Source organism: Aphelocoma coerulescens, chromosome 2 (genome assembly GCF_041296385.1).
Source record: "Aphelocoma coerulescens isolate FSJ_1873_10779 chromosome 2, UR_Acoe_1.0, whole genome shotgun sequence".
NCBI classification, from domain to species: domain Eukaryota; kingdom Metazoa; phylum Chordata; class Aves; order Passeriformes; family Corvidae; genus Aphelocoma; species Aphelocoma coerulescens.
The window spans coordinates 6790162-6810985 of record NC_091015.1 but is presented as its reverse complement, the minus strand read 5'-3'; the positions used below and the strand labels follow the sequence as shown (position 1 = coordinate 6810985).

The 20824-nt window shown below is 41.3% G+C and overlaps 1 long non-coding RNA gene across 1 annotated transcript; it reads right to left on the bottom strand.

Annotated features, from left to right (window-relative positions):
* Nucleotides 1–1405: 1405 nt before the first annotated feature.
* On the bottom strand, nucleotides 1406–19906 carry LOC138105593 (uncharacterized). Its single transcript, XR_011148546.1, has 3 exons — nucleotides 19713–19906; nucleotides 3208–3555; nucleotides 1406–2484 (listed from the first exon to the last, which is right to left on the bottom strand). It is a non-coding gene; the product is annotated as an uncharacterized lncRNA (long non-coding RNA).
* Between the last annotated feature and the right edge of the window lie 918 nt (nucleotides 19907–20824).

Here is a 20824-nt window from a genome sequence, read left to right as displayed (position 1 = left end):
GCAAAGAGAAACTTTAATTATTTACTTTAGTCCCATTTAACTCAGCAGGAGTTACCCAGGGAATACACTTCATGAAGTGCATTGTATTTTTCCTATGTGAAGATGGTCTATAAACCCCAGCTAAGTGCCTGGCATCATATAAGGATTTCTCATTAGGTACCTGGAGCCCAGTCATTTTAGTCACCTAAAACTAAAATCAATGTCTCAGTTGGTGCTTTCAAACCACCCACTCTGCTCTCATCCACATCATCCCTCTGCCAGTACTGGGAAAACAGCAAAGGGACAGACCCAGAGCTGCATTCTGGACAATTCAGCTTTCCCTCTCTGGGAATCAATAGCACAACACCCACTGACTTCAGTGAGACAGGAATAAACCTCAAAGTCTGGGAGTTTGCTCTGAACTCCAGAAATGCTGAAAACATACACACACACACAAACATTTAAAAAAAAAAAAAAAGCAGAAATTCTGTCCTGGAGTTCACAAACGTATAAATGGTGTATAAATTTACATACCACATGTCCCAACAGCAGGTAATAGGGAACAAAAAAGAAGGAAGCTCTTTTTCTACAAAATTGTCCAATTCTGCAGAATTGGATAATTCCCCCTTGAATTGACAGCATAAACTAAAAAATAAGGGTTTAGCTTCCCATTTAAGGCTTCTGAAAATGTGATTTGCTCCCAGTAAATACTCCTGCATTCAGTAAGGAAATACCATGCAACAGAAAGAAAACTCTGGTTCATCAGTGAACCCAGTTCAGAAAACTTAGTTGTTGCTATGACTTTACATGTTAAGGCCAACTCTGAGAATGCTCTTTGAATTTTTCTGTGGGCACAAATATGATTTAGGTAAGATATCCTTCCCTGAAGTACAGCTCAGAACAAGTATGGTGATTTGAACAGTGATAATCTTTAATCTTGCAATAAATTTAGTTTTTCTCTTAAAACTTACTGCTTATGACTCAAAAAGAGGGGATTAATACATACAAAGAACTAAAAATATATAATATACTCCTTTTTTGTAAGTGCCACAACCCACTATTTTCCTGTGATAAAAGACTGTGGTAAGGCATTTGTAAGACACTTGGTAGATACTTCAAACACTATGGTAATTGTTTTCCTCCTTCTTGTCTTACCCTATTCATTGGAATAGTCTAAGGAGCTCTTTACCTCTTCAGCATCAGCCTTTTGACTGGTAATACCTGTGCATCACTGCACCCCCAGGTGCTTTGCCAGTGCACCTGCATCCACTGATTTGTCCAAAATGGAGAGAGATGCATTTCACAGTCTCCAAGGCAGCTTTGCATCCGGCTACCATGACCTACCCAAGCAATTTCCATTGGCATCTTGCTGCTGTCATGCCCACCACTGTGCTCCCCCAGCCAGGAACAGCCTGGGTCTGTCTGCACATCCCACAGGCAGGAGCAGGGTGATCAGTGTTGCATTCACCCCGTTTGGCAGAGGTGGGTTGGTAAAAGGCATTCACTGACACTGGCATTGCAAAAGATTTCAGTTTACCAGCTCTCTCTCACCAGCAAAATCTATACTAAAGCTGCATTTATCAAAGTCCTCTGAAAAGCCAAGCAGGAAAACCAGAGTTTTCCATGCAGCTGTTCCAAAAAAAAAAAGGAATGTGAATTCTCTAATGTCAATAAATCATGTCCAAATCTCTCCCTACTTTTACTACACCAGGGAGTGACTACCATGGCTGAACACAAGGCAGAGAGCCTGAGACTGCCTGCTTCTCCAGCACCGATGACTGTCCTGTGTCCATGACGAGATGTCAACAGCACATGGAGAAAACCACTGGAACATGAGTCCTCAGGCCACAAGGTAGAAGTTCTTCTTTCCAGTGCTTCCACTTAACTGCAATCAGAAGGGCTCACAAGTACTGTAGATGATGTTCACACCACATCTTTCCAACCATTTTCTCCCTATTTTCCTAGCTAGAACATGGCAAGGCTTGACTTGCTGTTGAGATTTGTAACCTGCACCTGCGTTCTTGAAATAAATGTTTGTGTTTATCCCCTCTTTCATTTCTCAGCATCTCTAATTGACATTTCCTTGTAAAGGCTGAACACTACATTAATTCTACGAGTTTCTGTGTCTTCGTGGAGCTCCAATGATCAGAAACATCCCGTTCTGCCAATGCCTTGTTAACAGCATTTGTTGTTTCAATCACACTTGTTCCATAAGTGGGACAGACCTATAACCAGAAAATAAGATAATATATGTGACCATGCAGATTCTTCTCTGCTTCCTCTCAGCTTTTGCAATCTCTTCTGGTATCTGTAAAGCAGAAATCCAAAAATATTTCTCTAAATGCTCTTCTGCAGATACAGTGCTGCGATGTTGACTTTTCTCTGTTTACTCTTTCCAGCATTGCGAGGGAGGTAGAGAAGTCGACCAAAAGAGTTATCCAGCTCAGTGTAAAATAAACACCCACATTTGCCCACAGAGAGCTGTTCTTCGTAAGTTACTCAAAGCTGGAGTAGCAAACACATAAGATTAATGTTTCTTGTAAACACAACATCTTGTTGTGAAACAAATCCTGAGTTTCAAAGACTAAATCTTGTGGTACAGTACAGTTAATTCATTAATTTACTAAGAGAATGAATGGCACCACTCTTTTTAGAAAATCCATACTAGTGACCAGAGCAAATAAAAGCAGAATGTTCTTTCAGTAGATTTTTCTTTTCCACCTGCACTTACACACACCATCAATAAGTAATGTTAGTACCTCTGCTAAGGTTGATGAACTACTTTTGTTTGTCTCTGTTGATAATTTAGCAAGAGAAGATATAATTGTGATATGTTTCAAAGCAAGAAGACCATCTCTTGTACTTAGATGTCATTTCTCACCTGAGGCTTCACGTCATCTCTCAGGGAAATTTGGAGTCAGGAAGGCATTAGCAAAAGGCTCATTTCTAATGAACACAATTTTTTCTGTTGCAGTGTGTATATTGCTGATGTTAACAGTATTCTGGTTTTATCCTTCTTGATTTAATGTATAATTTTAATAACTGATGGGACAGAAAATTTCTTCAGTATTTATACGGGTAACAGTAGGAGTCCTTCCGCCTGTCATCTTTACCAAGTTATTTTCCACTTGTCCATCCTCATCGAATCTATTACATTTACCCAACACTCCATTAGTGCTTGTCTTTACAAGTACACATTTTATTTCGGAGATAAGTACTGCAGCTTACCTGCTGGTGATCAACTTGCAGCTCATCTCAGTTTCTGTGAAGTTTCCCTCATTAGAATCCTAATACCCAGGTTTTTTATTACATTCAAAAGTGTTTTTAGCAAGAAACCACTTCATTAGTTCTGAGAGTTTTTCACCTGTGGCATTCCCTTCTTAACAAACCTTTGGTGGTATCAGGAAATGGAAACATCTGTGGATCTGGGAAGCTCAGGAGAATAACCCATTAGATTGTTATCCATTGCTGAAATTCAATTAACATTCTTGAAGTAGCAATTGTGCCTTGCTGAGAAGGGAGCACTACTGATTCTTTCTTCAGTGTCCACCTCTTCAGATAAAACCTGCATGTGATCTAAAATTATTAAGAACATTTTAGGCAGCAAAACAAGTTTAGTGATACTTTTCAGTAAAGACTAAAAACATTAGATGTATAAACAACACAGGATACAGCATCAGTGACTATCAGGAAGGAGTTATTCATCTGGCAATTTTATCACATATAGAAAGTTGGACTTCAGGGAAGACTAAAGTATATCTCCAAGACACTTTAGTGCTCAATATCAAGTTCACCATTTTAGATTCTAGACAAAATCATTCATTCATGCAACACTTCAAAGAACAATGGATCATAAACTACATCAGAAACTTCAAACTGATGAAATTTCAGCCACTACTGACATGTCAAAAAAAAAAAAAATCAACTGTAAGACAATTTCTTAGCCTCAGCCTGGCCAGGAAAGAAGATTAGTGCACAAATATTACCATATGCACACGCTCTTTTACTTTCCAAAAATTATTTCAGCCATGGACTGACTGCCCATGGTGAGCACCAATCCCAGAGTGCCTGGGAAGCTCTAAGCCGACACAGAGGGAGCACAGGCAGATGAAGTCAAATCAGTGGATTATTTATGTATTTACACTTGGTTGATTTAGAGCCTTAAAGGGCTTATGACCAACAGCAGAGGTGTTACCATCCCATCAGAAAGGCAAGACATAAGCCCTGAAAGAAGGAACAGCTTTGCATTTTCTTAAATGAGCAGATATGATTTTCCATGGATCACTGAGAGAAGCAATAATTGCTTTGAGATTTATTGCAGTTTAGGCAGGCAGGTTTCTCGGTTGCTCATGGTGGATCATCAAAAGGCAACATGCAAATGGGGCAGATGTTAAAAATTTCAACAGGTTTTGACAGCAAAACAGTTCAAACACTTGGTTACCAAGGTCCTTGGAGGAGATAGAAAATGACAGGGTTACAGAAGGGATAGAAGTGTCCTTCAGCATTACCCACAGTTGCTCATATGGCTACCCCAAGAGCAACTGCAAAGGTGGAGTGTGAACCTTGGAGAACACAACTTAGAGGTAACAGGATGCATCTTCACAGTTCTGTGCCAAAATCTATCAGCTCTTCCTCCATATACCTTACACATATATATAAAAGTTTCCAACCAAAAAAACCAATACATGAAATGGCTGAAAAGAGCTTATTCTTTCTCTGCTGCCACTAATCCTTGAAATCATGGACATACAAAAATGTCTCCCAAAACTGCTTGTTTCTTTGTGCTTCAAAAGGAAACAATCCATTGTCTGGTGATCTGCCAGGCAGCAGTGAAACTTCATTTAGAATAATTGCAGGTGTAAAAAGGTTACTGCAGTCAAATAAATGGCTGAGACCTCAAGAATACAATCTGCTTTGGGGCTGCTATTTTTAATGTGTCTAATGTTCAAAGGAAAAGAAGAATAAATATTTGCTTCCATTCAGGTGCTTCATTCTCATACAGTGTCACACAGCAGAGCTCCCTGAGAAAAGCATCCTTTGATCTGGAAGTTTACGTAACTGAAGTTTTCAGTCACTTGTCATGTGCCAGAAGAATTCCAAAATTACAGGAAATCCATTTGTCAGCCTTCAGCACAGCAAAGTGTTCAGGCACACCCACACAGGTAATTACATGTATATTGAAAGGATCTCAAATATTTTCCAAAAATTACGTCTTTCTATAGAGACAAGGTTAGGGTTACATTTTCTTCACAGTGGCAAAGATGAAGATAGTGGAAAGACACTTTTTATGAATAGTAATTATGTGCTAAAATTGCATGCTAAAAATTTCAAGGTGCTGTCTTAGAAGTAGAATAGTTTCATCTGGGATGTGCTCAAGTCTGTAACACAGAGGATTCAGTGACGAGCAAATTACAACAAGAAAAAAAAAAACAAATCCAAATCACAGAATAAATTCTTTCATCAGATGTGTAATTTATCTAAAAATATCTCAGGGCAAAAAAAAAAAAATCTCAAAAATAATTTCATTCTGAGTTGGCTCTTGAACAGCCAGTTTCATAGCAAATGAATCAGTCTTTTTCTCTGGGAAGAAAAAAAAGTTGACTTCTAAGGTCCCAAACACTGAGAGGCCAAATCCTAATACAAAGTTGGATCTGAACATATTTTTTCAGAAATACCTTGTACCTACTGGCTCAGTACAGTGAGAACACACAATATTCCAGAACCTTCAACATCAGTTTCCTGCAACTTTTTTAAAACATGTGGAATTTATTACATCCTTTCCTATCTCTAATGCAGCCACAGAAAGAATATTTTCCTCCGTGAAAGGATTTGGGCAGATGCAGCATCTTGCTGAATACGGATTCTGCTAAGGCTGAACTTCTATTAAAATTGTCAGTGGAATAGGTATGGATTTTTATGACTAGGTTTACGAAAACAAAATGTACTGAAATATATAAAAACTGATAACATGCAGCATTTTCACCAGTAAATTGAGGCTTGTGGTGACTGACAGTATATTTCAAAGCAGCAGAAATATACATTTGAGATAAAATACACGTGATTTACCAAGGGAAATGCTGTTTTCCTGGGACAATGTCTAAAATTTTTTCTCATGATCATGTTCATTGTGATCTGTTGGCAAAAAGCCAGTGAGGCCCCAAAGGTCACAGGTTACATTTTGGAGGACACATCAGACCAGGATCCATCCCCTGGTGCTACACACAGAGCTCACAGTGCTTCCCAGAGCCTTTGCCTCTGGCAACACAGCTTTGCTGAAGGAGCATTTTCAAAAGAAAACCTCTTTTCCAGTAAAACTTTTCAGATAACACCAGCTCCTGCTAAAAATCTAATCTACCTCTGCTTTTAAATGCAACATTTATGGTTTGCTAGATCCACAAATTAAGTATCCATTTTACATTTGCTCTGTGGTTTTTTGTTAATGTGCTGTTGAAAATGAGTAAAATCTACAGTTCAGAAACCCTGTGCCTTGCTGAAGCATCTCTAAAAAAGCCCAGCTTAGAGATAACAAAAGAGCCTTGGAATCATCTAAAGGTCTCTGTTTTGTGGGCTTAATTTAATTTTCTTGCTGAAGTCAAAAGCATTCTGTCTGCAGAGCACTTGGAGCTGCAACAGTGACTGAGTTAACATCAAATTCAAACAAATCACACATGTATTGTTTCATCCTATGGAAATGGTCATGACTTACAGGAACAAGCATAATTATATATTTATTTTGGCTATCATTAAAGCCAGGAAGGTTGTTCTATAAGATATGTTTAGACATAAGAGCGAGCCAAAGGGAACTGGATCTATAGAGAAGCTTTGCTGAAAGATCACTGTAAATTAAATCTGTTTCAGATGCACTCAAAATAGGTTGGTAAGCAATTCTCCTAGAGAGCTTACAGGGCTTTGTATGGCTTTTGAATGATTACAGATTCCTAAAAAACCACAGAGTATCTGTGGCATAAAAATCCCACTATCAACTCTGGATGATGGCTTTATAGGCTTAGTGGTTATCCTACTCTTAATTATAAATAAACACTTTTTTTTTTTTAATAGAGTTCAGCTTCTGTATATTATCCACATTACTGGAAGGGGCAGCTTTGTCTCATTTGTGTCTTATGCTGAAAGAAAAACAGCAATTTTAGCTTCTAGTAAATTGTCCTGAGGGTTTTCAGTGCTGCCTGGCAGACTCAGATATAAAGTGTAGCAGAAATAGAATTTAGTTCCATTAATAAAATTCCAGTTTTATACTGTGATGAGATCAAGAAAGCCAGGTAACATTACAGGGTAAATTATGGGTATGTAAAACTGCAGCATGCAAAACGTTAGGCTACTATTTTATTACTCAATTACACATTAATATGGAATTAAAAGACATCATGGTGCAATTTTATTGCTAACCACATCTGCTTGCATTTTTTTATAACAAACCACTGAGTCCTTTCATAAGAAATTTCCTTCTTAAAGCCTGAATTACCATGCCAAGAGGAAATCTTTTAAAATTCAACAATCAAGAAGACTAATCTAAAATGTTTAATAAAGGCCTTCTACTGGAAAATCGTGTTCATTCAAAGCATTTTCTTAGGATAATTTCAAACTTTAAATGAAAAGCCTAAACCAATATGAATTAAAAGGGGGATGGGAAGGTGGGAAGAAAGAGAGAGACAAATATCATAAGATCTGCCCAGAAACACAGGTTTTAATGTGGTTCAGCAGTTTCTAGTGCAGATTTTGGTGCTGTATTTTCTGTCCTGGTAGCTGGCCCATCCCCTACATCTTCAAGGTGACTCAGCTCAAGACCGTGGCTCACCCAGCCCAGTCACAAAGAAAGTGTTTACCACTCACCTCCAGTTCAATTCCTAAGTGCCACAGCATCCTTAATTGAGTTTTTTCCATTTGCAGCCAAAAAACAGGCAAGGAGGGAGCAGGTGGATTTGTTCTAGTTAGTAGGGACAGGGCACATGTGGAAAAACTCCCAGTCATGTCTAACTCATGCTGGTTGGGTCTACATTTGGATATTCTGTTTGGTTCAAAGCAGCAAGGAGGCTCTGAAGTGAATCCCCATTGTTTTGGTCTGCAGCACAGTGTTGGCATGTGTGAAATAAATCTCCTCTGGAGGAAACTACAACAGAAGCTCTTCCCCAGTTCACATGTCTTGGGGTGACTTTATGATGTTGTATCCCATATCGCTGCCCTATGCCCAGAAATTAATTTTGTGCCTTTCTATGCCTTTAAACTGAGCCTGAGAAGAGAAAAAAACCTGACCAAAACTTTCAAAGCAGTTTGCAGTTTGTTTTCATGTTTTCAAGGACACAGAAATAGAGACAGCTCTCTGCATTCATCTGCAGCAGGAGAGCGAGAGCGGAGGGAAGCACCCAACTTGCTTTCTTTCCAGCCAGCTCTCGGCCAGTTTTTCAGCTCCTTTTCCTCTGGAGTGTTGAACTTTGTTTTTCTGGGACTCCAATTTTTTCCCTTCTTCTCTGCTGGATGGTTTCAACATCAGAATGCATTGGGAGGACTTTCCACCAAGGCCTTGGCCCTGGAGGTGGGCCCACCACCCCATCCCAGCTCCAAGGAGGGGGAGAGAGATCTACGGAAGGACTCTAAATTTTCCCAGGTTTTTCTCAGCAGACTGAGAGGTTTTATTATTTAGCATTATTATTCTTTTCCTGTGTGCTTGTTAAATAAATGGTTTCTATCTCTTTCATTTTCCTTCAAGGAAAATTCATTTTTTCCCAAACCTGGTGGGGGAGGGCTGGTTGTAACCTGCCGTTTATCAGAGGATATATTTCCAAATTTGCCCAAACCAGCACATCACCAAAAGCAGAATAAATCTCACTCCCAAATGAGTTATAGGGTTACAAACCATCCTTTGAACAGTTTCAAGCTACTTATAAAGTGGAAAAACTGACTCCAGAGCACCAGGTTAAGTTTGGTTTGAAATAAAATCTATCACAGTATGAGGCTAAAGGGGGTACTCAGCATAAGCTCCTTTGAGTGGTCTTTCCTAACACAAACACAGCCAATTCTTATCAAATTCAGGCAAATAATTACCAGGCCTATGTGCAGCAGCACAGGTGTGTGCAGCAAGAGCCATAGCCAAAGCTCCATGGTGCTCATATAAATTTAAGTATTTCCATCAGGTGTTTTTATTGGGTGTTCAGACTCGTACATATGCACTGGTATAAACACTGCCCAGAGCTCTGTGGAAATCAGCCTGTCCTCTTTTTGTCAGTACTAAGCATCACCCCGGGTATGAGACAAAATCCAGGCACAAAAGCAAAGCAATCTGCTTTCTCATTTTAAGGGATAAGAATGGCATCGCTGCAGCCTTGTGCAGTTATTTAAATATTTTTCCCCAGCAGATGAACCTCATGAGAGAAATATCTAATTTTCTTGGAGTTCCCAGAGAGGCAGCAGTCATAAAATCCATGTTTCAGCATCCTGCACACAGCACAGACAATGTCAAGCAGAGCAGATGTCACCATGCTCTCGCATAGAAACGAGGAAGCAAACAAGTGGCCCGTGTCTTCCCTGCACCTGCCAGAAAAGCAAGCAAGAGGCTCACGTGGCTTGCAAACAAAATTCACTTTGCAGCTTCTGAACAGCTCTGAGTGGTAGAAACTATTGAAAAACTGAGCCCCAATATGAAGGCTTTATCATCTTCCTAGCAGAGTTCCTGCACATTAGCAGCAAGGAAAAGAAATGGCAGGGATAGAGCCACAGCCTCAGCTGTGCGTTTCCACCAGCTCATGGCTTTGACACCTACTCTGGCTCCAGGAGGGACCACTTGTGGCTCACCCACATGCAGAAGCACTCAGAGCCACTGTCAAACCAACCTTCCTTGCCTGTGGCTCTGCAAAAACACAGAGCAAATATAATCCTTATGACAAGAAAAACCAGGACAGGGAGAGAGGAAAAAAAAAGCCAAACCCAAAGCTTTGACTAGGCATTCAGGTGGTTTATCTTGTGAATAGGGGTGCTGAGGGAAGTTACATGTTGTTTGCTGGAGGAGTGCATGTCTGGCTGCTATGGTGAGGCACAGAAGCAGGCAAAAATGTTGAAGGAAAACCAAAGAAACAACCAAAACACAGCCCTTGCAATGGGGTACAGGAGTCCTTTCCAACAGGTGGGTGTGCTATGTGGAAGAGGAGTTGGAATGGTACAAAAGGATGCAGGAGTACAAGATGTGCTCCTGGAATGTGCATAAGGATGCAGGAGTACAAGATATAAATGAGCCAGTATGATTCAGATGCAGGCACTGGCTGCTCACCATGAACCTCAGTCACAACTGTGTTGACTTCTTGGGCCAGTTATGATTTACTCATTAAATACTGCAATGTCAGTCACAAAGCTTTGGCTGGGGACATCAGTATTTGTGCCTGAAGATACTCAGAATGCAGCACCAGATACAAATATTCCCATCTCTCCTGCCAAACCCCCATGCACTGGCTGTGTTATACCCACAGCCACAGGCTCCCACTGCCCACACAATTCCCTGGAACCTTGCAGACAAGCTCTTGTGCACAAGCTGTGATCCACCCCTGCTCTTTGCTTATCAGAGTTGGTGAGGGAAGGAACAGTGCTAAGGAGAAGCTCTTCTGTTCATCTTCCCACAAAGAGTTCCTATTCCAAAGAAGGTGTTTCCCCATTATCAATGTCCTTGTGAGATAAACTACCCTGGGATCTGTGCCTGTCAGGAAAAACAAATTGCAATAGCTAAGAAAGTGATAATAAATGCAGTGCCATAGCCCCTAGTATTACAAATTAAGTCATGCCCTACGATATTTACCTAGAAGTGATCTGCAACATTTTCCTCCAGGCATTAAACAATAAGAATTAATCAAGTTGTATGCAAGAAAAGGGCATGGCATCCCCTCTGGTACTGCTTTGCTTTCTGTACTTGACACACCTTTTGCCCATTTCAGTTAAGGGGTAAGCTTTTAGGGCAGCAGAGCTATTTCTAAGGTAATAACAGTGACTCAATGAGCAATATTTATCTCCTCATGCAAATGGTAAACAGGGAACAAACAAATACCTAAATTTAGTGTTTGGCCAGGCACCAAATGTTGTATTAGGAAGTTATATTCTCTCAATGCCAAATTAGAAGTGAGAAAGGCAATGAATTATTGGGTACACCTTTTTGTGCTTAATTTACATTCCCCCTCTTGTTAAGGTCTCTGTAGCAGCCTGATATTGATGAAACCAGGAACAACTGATAGCTGATGGCGCAGCTGAGCAAAGCAGAACACGAATGAGCTCTGTAAGACCTAGCACCATTTGTCAATGGCCTGTTTTCAGCCTGAAATCTGCTGCAAGAGCAATCCCTGACTCTGCTTTTTTGGTAACAGCAGCATGAAGGAGAAGGTTTTGCACAGGAGGCAGGGGAGAGTCAAAGTCATGCAAGCTCAAACTCATGTCCCATAAGCGAGCGCTGGGTTGCACTGTCTGTCTGGGCATTTCAGTGCCAGGCTGGGAGCAGCAGTTCAGGCTACAGCAGGATGTACTGACAGCTGAAAATTCAGCTGGCAATAAAAGGGTCAAATGCCATTCATGGATTCAACTCACCTTCCAACAAGCACAGCAGGTAGCTGGGATGCAGGGAAGAGACAGGTCTGGGCGGTTGCTCTCTTGTACCCTAAATACATGCAGCTAAGACAGGGGATGAATCTGTTCAACAGAACTTGATCCCTTCTCATGGCAAAGCTGGGCAAAAAACATCCCATCCAGCTGGCAGGAGGAAAGCACCATGCAGCTACTTGAAGAGTGACGATTTCAACGGGGGACAACTGGGGACACACAGCCAGAGGATTGTGTGAGAGCTGTGAATATCTCACATGGGCTGGCTACAGCTGAGTGCATCTGACTGATGGAGCTATGCTCATTTACACTGAATTTTTGTCTCTGCAGGATTGTATCAGAAGGGACACTCTGCAAGGGAGATTCAGGGACCAAAGGAACAACGAGATTATCACCAACCTGCAGCAGAAATCCCTCGGGTGCAAATCTGAACTGCTGAGTGAATACATGGAGCATATTCACCCAGCATCTGTGGGGTGGGAGCATCCTTCAATGTTTTCTCTTTGTCCTTAGAATGCTCTTAGCAGTGAAATTTAATTTTTATGGCAGATTCTGTAATCTGAGGTAGATGTAAGTCACCTGTAGCAGGGAAGGAGCAGTAGAGAGGATAAATTGCACTGTGCCTCTCTCATCTCGTGGCAATAAATTAATAATTCACAACTCTTTAATCCTCATCTCTGTCTATTCCCAGAAGTTTTGTGATTCTCTATTAGCTCCTTAGCTCTCAAAAAATTAATATTCCTCATACTTTGTTTGCAGTACACCCTTCATTACATTTAGATGCCTACCATTCATCTTGTGAGCTCCTGCTGAGATGCAATAATGGGGAATACTGGGACAAGGGCAGTTTTGTGGGATGAGGAGGACATGGAGACATCCCTGTACCCTGCCTACCCTACTTCATGTAACTCCTGTTCTCTCAAGAACTCAAAAACTCTCTCAAGAGCCCAAAAACTTCCCACCTATCCACAGATGGAACTTGCTGGATCTGAGCTATCAGCCCAAAATCCCTTTCCTCCCCATGGAAGACCTTACAAACACAATCTCTCTATCTTGTAGATATTCCATGATGGTGATCGAGTCTGTACTATTGAGCTTCTCTTGGCTATGAAGGAGTCACAGAAGGACTCTTACAACAACTACAGCCCTTTGGATTGTAGCTTTCACCCTTCCCAAACCTCCTGAAATTGTTGGGTTTTGGGTTTTTTTTGGAGGGGGGATTTCCCCTGAAGAAGCCACCCTTGAAAACTACTTCCCATTTCCTACCTTCCATTTAACAATTACTTGCCATTTGCTTAACTTCAGGGGACTGTCAGCAATTTTTTCTTTGAGGCTGTTCTAACATGTTTCACCTTGTTCAAGGGACAGTAAGGCCTGATTTAAGGTAAGACAAAATTTAGTAAAATATAGCTCCCCTTTGGACAAGATCACTCTTTTTAGATTATAAAACCAGATCATTTCATTGGAAACAAAATTAGGTAAAACATAAATTACAGTTCTGCTCCTGTTTTAAGACTATTTTTCTTACTGCTCCCTAGAGTTCCCTGATGTAACATTTATTTCAATTTTGCATGATATTTAGCACTCTCATGAAGAGGAGCAGCCCCCTAATGACATTAAATATTTATGTCAGCAAAATGTTTATAAACAAAGAAAAACTATTTAACCTCTTCTAATGCAAACTGGTCCTACCAATGTACAAACCCAATACAAGAATAGCACTAGAGAAGCCCCCAGAAAAATAAACCAAATACTCACTACTTAATGGCCTTCAGATTTATTGAAAGTAAGTCAAATATTTTCTCTATAAGCTTGAGTGAGGAAAGAGACCATATTGTGGGAACACTGCTGCAGAATAATAAAATGCCTGTAGCAAAACCCTCCATTGCATACTTCTATAATATTTAGGGGGGCAGAACTTGGGGGTTTTTTAACATTTCTGGTAAAGGAACAGTAAAGAAATATCTGCTGAAGATACCAGCTCTCCCCAGTGGAACAAACATTCTTAACAAGGCCCTGGATGTGGGCTGGTGAGATGAACCCTATGACAAGTATCCACAGCTGGGCCTCAGGGCAAGCAGACCTCCTCCTTCCTATGAGTTGTGAAGCACTGGCTCCTAGAGGTAGAAACTTACCCTTCAGAGCAAATGTTTCATGCTTTTGTGATGTATGTTCAAAAGCTTTTCTGGTCAAATGTCAATTTTCTTAACAAATGTAAACACCTCATGACTTTTTGCTTCACCTGTCTCCTTCTTGCAGAGTCTTGGAGGTAGAGAGGACCCTGCACCCACCTTGGATGCCCTGGACACAGGGGTATTAATATTGCATAGGCTTATTTCCCTGCATTACACAGCACAGCACACACTGAGCTCCAGAAACACACGGGAAAACTCATAATATAATAAAATTCAATGCCTTCTCACTTGAAAAGAAAAGCACATTTCTTCCCAACACAACACATCTGACAAGCCTTTGTTTGGGCTTTTTGCAGCAAGGATCACACCAGCACAGACACAGGGGAGCTAGCCTGCAGGATGACTGAGAAGAAAGGCAGCAGCAGGGAAGAGAACTTGTAAGCCCTGTCCATGGCTGGGAGTGACAAGCCAGCAGTCACAGCCAGGACTCGATTTGGAGAGTGACCTGTGCAGCCTTTAAATCACAGCTTGCACCTTCCTCGAGGGTCTCTCTCCTGCCTCTTTCTGCTTGTGTGCAGTGTGCACTCTGATAGCAGAAGAGTTTGTCCTTTTCACTCTGTGTTGCAACAAAGAGAAGAATAAAACAGTCACAACTCATTCTCAAGGAAAGATACTTACTAAATACACACATTCTGTGAAGCTTCTGATAGTGAAGTAGCTTTTTATTAACCCTGAAAATACAGAGCAGAGAGCTTAGAAATAATTTAATGTCTTTTACTACACCAAGATTTAGTGTCTCCCATCAGACACTGGACTGCTGTTTAAAACTAATGGAGGGCATTATAATCTCTTCAAGTCCTGTAGTGAATTTATCTTGTGCCACTGTTTGTCAGCCTGACTGACTAGAGGCTGAAAGTCTCTGTTACTACCTCAGTCTCTGCCAGCTCAGTCTCTGCCAGCTATGCAGGGCCTCCTTCATTCTGCTCAAGAAGCTGTTTCAGTGGAAAAATACACTGAAGCTGTTTTTTGTCAGATCAGAGACTGCAATCACTAATTCAGTCCTCTCACAAGGACACAGAGAGCCCAACATCTTTCTGCTTTTTTTCTGCAGGCCTTGATGAAGCTGGCATTATCATGCTAAATTACAGTTCAGGACTGCTGTGCTTGTACAGACTTATCAGAAGAAAGCTATTAAATGTCTTCAGTACGGTGCCAATTATGCAGTCCCCAACACATAATTAAGTAAGGCCCCAAAGTATGTATTTTAATCAATCCCTGTTCAGCAAAGCACTCATGTGCTCGTGCTTTACTTCAACACTCATCTAGCAAGCACATGGGTCCTTTTGTAAGCAAGGAAAAACATGGGAGCAGTAAGAACTTCACCAATGCTATTGGGCCAGGCACTACTGGGATAAGATACTATATTACTTGGATAATGCCTTATATTTTCAAAGGATCTCTATAACTTAGAAGCCAAGACCAGTTTCTAGCTGGACCTTGGCCCAGAGGTATAACTAGGGCAAGTTAAGGACAAAAATACACAAGTTCTGATGGAATTAGTATTCTTTACTGCATGGAATGCAGTTGGATAAAACTTTAGGCAGCAGAAATCTTCTTACAGGCCTGTAAAGCTAGGATTTATCCTGTTCGACCTAAGCTGGCCTCAGATAAGCTATGCTTTCTAAACAACTCATTCAGGATTTGTCTGCAGTCAGTGGAGAGCACACATAGATTCCAAGGATGAGAGCAAATGGCCTCAGGCTGCACCAGAGGAGGTTTGGATTGGATATTAGGAAAAATGTCTCCACTGCAAGGGTTGCCAAGCATTTGATGAGGCTGCCCAGGGAAGTGCTGGAATCACCATCCCTGGAAGTGTTCATAAAACGCATGAATGTGACACCTGGTTTAGTGGCGAACATGGTGGTGATGGTTTAGCAGTGGTCTTTTCCAGCCTTACTGATTCTGTGAACCCATCCCATGTGGAGGTTTCCAAAAAGGGTAGGATGAACCATGCTCTGTTTCTCTGTTGTTTTTGTTGGAAAAGCCCACACAAGTAGTTTAGATTAAACACGTGAGTTTCATCTGACCAACTTCAAGTGTTCATCTCTAGCGATTGAGGCATGGACCCAGACCAGCAGGGAATCTCATCATTTCTTCAAAGAAATCAGCTGGTTTTATACACTTTTCCAAGGCACAGCATTTCCTCATATGGCAATTCTCACTACATGACCTATCCCATGTTGCCACATCAGCAGCAGACTTCCTTCTGTGGGATGATCACTCATCGTTCACCCGTCCATCAGCTCCCGGCAGGCTCCTCTCCGTAGGGGTCTGCCCTGTGACACCTCCTCCTCCCAGGGTCCAGTGGAGACAAGCCTTTGTGTGCTGCCATGTGCTCCTTTGTGCTGCCATGTGCTCCTTTGTGCTGCCATGTGTCTCTGCAGCACGTCTCACAGCCCACAGCTCAATTCTATCTTATCTCTTCCCACATCCATCCAAGCTACCTCTCTGTACTAATAAAGATGTTGATGTTGCAGACTAACTAGACACAAGCTAGACACCTAACCTGAAATAACTCATGCCTTGAACGTACTTATTTCTCTCCAGCCTGGCCTACACTGACTAGCTCAGCTGCAGAGAGAGGGCTACATCCAGCCCCATAAACATCATGGCCAAGCACTGCTTTGGGCACTGTGTGTTATCACAGATGGCCACCAAATGCCATCCCAGAATAACACTGGTCTGGAGTGACTCTCTTAGAACCACAGTGTGTCATGGGAGCTTGGGGAGAGAGATCCCCTGAACACTCCACAATTAACACCAGCATGACCTAAGGTGAACCCCTCCCTCTCTCACACCTCCTGAGGGTGCTGCAGATCTCCTTCCACCTGCCAGACAAAGCAAGAAACAAAAGCAGGTGGTGAAGTCCAGTCATTTACACACATCATGGACTTTCTTAACAGACATGGGCAGCTCCATTTGACTGCTCCCACTTCCAGCTGGCATTAGGCATGGATCATTTCAGAGCAAAGTGGTGTATCATCCCAAAAAACAAAGAACCTATGAAAAATGTGTATTGACTTAGAAGTTGCAGTGCAGCCTGAGTTACAGCACTGAGAGCCTCTCTGTAATCCATTACAGTGATGCAAAATGTAATAAAACTACTACAAGGTGCTCTATTTCCATTTACTAATAATCATAAAAGTATTTGAGATGCATCTGAGGAACCGTTTGCAAGATGCTTTTTTCAAAGATGATTTGTAGTCCAAAGAAAAGCCTTTAATACCATATAAATTAGATTTTATGTACAATATTTAAAACCATTGCAAAAGAGGTGTTTTGTTTTTTCATAGTCACTGTTCAGTCTTCATTGAAGAATTTCTTTGAAGAAAATACTTGGCTTCTGAGTTCTTCCCAATGAATCATAGAGCAGGATTAATATCATAATTTATCTTTTTTTTGTCTGCAGATCCCATTGTGTTCAGTGTAGCTCTACCCAGTTAATTTGCACAGCTTCTGATGAATTGCATTTACTAAAACATAAAAAATTATTTTTCACTTAGCAAACATTCTCAGCGGCTCCACTGACAAATCTACTCCTACACTATGCAAACACACAAATGTTTTCCTTTTCCAGAAATAGGGGCTGGGTGTGCCAGAGAAATACATGGATAAATAAATCAACCATTGATTGATCTGCTGCAGCATTGATGTCAGCTAGTTTGATAGGTTGAAAGTGAGTGCCATATTTCTATTTTTGTCTTACCATCAGCTTTTGCCATCACTAAGCACTTGTGTGGCATCTCAAAGAAAAGGGCTGGTCTCACTCCAAAGCCAGATGCATGTGGGGGTTTCTTGCACGTTTGCTTTATGCCATCTCTGATTTTTCACTCCTGCATAAAAATTCTCCTTAAAGGTACCATTTCCTTCTCTCCCATTTCCTCTGGGAGAGCAGGTGAACATCAGGCTGTCTGCTACTCTGAATTTTTCCATTACTCTGCAATAGTGAAGATGTCTCCACTCCTTGCACCTGGCATGGCCTTGCAGAGCAAAGCAGACATCAAGCACACTCTCTTTTACCCATGCCAGACTGACTTCAGGCTTGCCTTAATCTCCTCTCCCCCAGTCCACAGGCATCCAGACAAGGAACAATTCTTCTTCTCCCATACACAGAATTTTGCACCCACTTTCCATGTGTAAAGCTGGACTAGGAATGCTTGTCCTCACCCTTCCCAATGCCATGTAATTTAAGTATTGGGTCACAAAGAAGTCAAGTTTTGCATTTGTCCACCAGAGTAAAACACATTTGCAAAAGACAATCTATTAAACACAGTGAAACAGAAAAATCTGTCTCTCCACAGGATTTCTGAGCCTTTTCAGCAAACCACTCTGTCACCATCAAAAGTCTCACAGAAGCAGCAGTGCTGGCTAACACTGCCAGTGATACGTGGGGTATGTTAAAAGCAGCACAGTCTCACACAAAATGCCTCTGCCAACTTCATTCAGACTTCCCCCACCTACAGCCTGTGCTTGTAAAAGAAAAAAGAAAAAGAGAAGAAAGCTGGAAATCTGAGCAGCACTGGGCTGCCATATATATATATTTTTTTTAAGTATGTACCAAGAGCTATATTGTCATCAGTTTTTATTCCCGTTTTTACCCACTGGTGGAACAAAGCAATGCCATATCTCCAAAAGTTTTCTTCTTTTTTTGCAGGGGCAAAGGGAGTCTCTGAGGTCAGCTTGAACAGCAGACAGAGAATGAGGAACCCTCTGAAATTAAATACCACACACTGAAAGTGCTGAGATGAAAAAAATTTTGACAACCCTCCCATCCTGCCCTTCCTCACCAAAGAAACGTTTGGGGAAAAAAAAAAAAAAAAACAATAATTTTGCATTTAGAGAAAATTCTTAGTTTACTTGCTTATTTCTTGAATATAAATGCATAAAAGATCCAAAAAAGTCACCATTGTCCTTTACACCTTATACAGAAAAAAAATGATTGTGGAAAAAACTCTTTCCAGCCATGCTGTCCAACAAAGATGCTACCAACTCTGGCTTAAGGATTTGCCTCTGCAGTAAATTCAATCACTGTAATGCCCCATGTAATTCTCAGCTACTTACAGTTACACACATACAACACATCATCCTACTCGAGTGTAACAGACTTTTGGACTTTTTTCCAGCTTAGCTTATCATTTTAACCAGTTTAAGTTGTGTTGAAGAAAAATATTTCAACTACAACAGAGGAGCAGTTATGTTTTTATGGTATACACAAGAGCCTTAGCCACACTCCTGAAGATCAGCTCTGCTGGGTACTGAATAATCACCATCTCCAGGAGAGTCTGGGTAACACTACAGGACCAAATCCAGGGCAGTTAGTAGAATTCAATAGATTCATTGCCCACTCTCCTGCATCTCAGACACCAAATAAGCATTTGCACCATTCAAATCTCAGCCCATCATTTCCCCTACACACACTGCCTACCCTGCACTGCTCACATGTGTGGGCCAGCAGTGGATGAGCAGAGCAAAGGGTGCTCCTGATTTCCCTGACCATTCCTTCAAGCACTGTTTTATTTGGAGCAAGACTTTAAATACACACAGGCAAGTCACTCATATTTCACTGCAGTCAGAGCAGATGCTTTATGCCTGTCAGTGGGACTTAGTCCTCTAACCTGAGCAAAGCAAACTTCTATTTAGGAAATTCCATCTGCTCCCATTCCAGAGAAATTCAAACAGAAATTATTCACAGGCAGTGCTGGCAGAGCAGCCCAACAGGGACTACCAACTAAGCCTTCAGGGAAGATTTTGGCTGGTTGGGCTCCATGCACTATAAAAACAGGAAAAGGCAGCAGGAGAAAGATTTCCATCTTTCCCACTTTGGCATCACCTCTGCTGCTGTCAGTACACCTCCCATGGATTTCACTTTCCAGGCAGCAGAAACACAAAAAGAGGCATAAATCCTGTACTTCTGACTCACACCTAACATAAAACCTTTGGAGTCACCCACCTTACCTGGCAGCTGACCTCTGCACTCACACCCTCAGCAGTCATTCTGTCCTAGCACAACAGAGAACACACTGTACAGCTTGAGCTGAAAGAAATGGATAAACTCTTATTCCACAATCAGACTTACCAACAGACAACTAGAGCATGCACCTCAAATCTCCCAGCACAGACCACGCTTTGCATTATAATTTGGTTTGAGCAGCAAGATGCTTAAACTGAGAGATGAAAATCAAGGCTGGGAGGCAGCTGCCACTTATACCAAACCAACAGGGAAGACTGAGCAGCTGCAGGTGCTTTTGACTCCTACAGGTGTAAAGCATATGCTAGAAAATTGAGTGAGTTTTTCCAGTCTGAGCTGAAGTATTGGAAGTTTATATTTTACCTAAGTTGTTGTATAATTACAAATGTGCCAGTTTAAGTGTGTTTCCTCAGGAATAAGCAGTGTTTTTCTTTACTTGGCAAATGCTTCCAATGCAAAACTTCTGACAGGCAAGATGCACAAAGTTTGACTTCAAATATTCAGAGGGTTTGTGAAAACAGAAGAAAGGAAACCTAGAAAATCCCAAGGGACGTTGCTTAGAGGGTAGATGTTTTAACTATTGTTTTCTGGATCCATTTTTTATTCATCAGTCAAGAAAAATTCAAATTCCTCCTTAAAACTGTAGGCTATATTTTGAGATTTACACCTTTGAAAGTTAAAACCTAAGGCATCACCTTCAGAGAGGTGCTAGCAGTGAGTGCTGAAGTGTGATGTGTGGTGTGGTGCATCCCAGACAGGCCATTCACAGCCAGGATTTAGAATTTGGACTGCCAGCAACCACATGCAGAATAATCTTTCCAGGGTAGTTTCACCGAGTCAGGGGAGATAAAATAATATGACTGTCGTGGATACTCAGAAAAGCTGTCACACCATGCGTGTACCAGTAGGAAACTCACTGATCATGTCCTCATGCATTATTTGTTGAAGTTTTCTGCCAGAGACAACAATTTCCAAAAGAGATGGAAGAAGGCAAAATGAACCACTGTGCTTAACAGAATGGGGCTAAAAAGTCTTGGCTGGTTTTAAACCCAGTCAGAATACCTGCTTTTTTGCCTAGAGGAATATAGGATGATAGAGG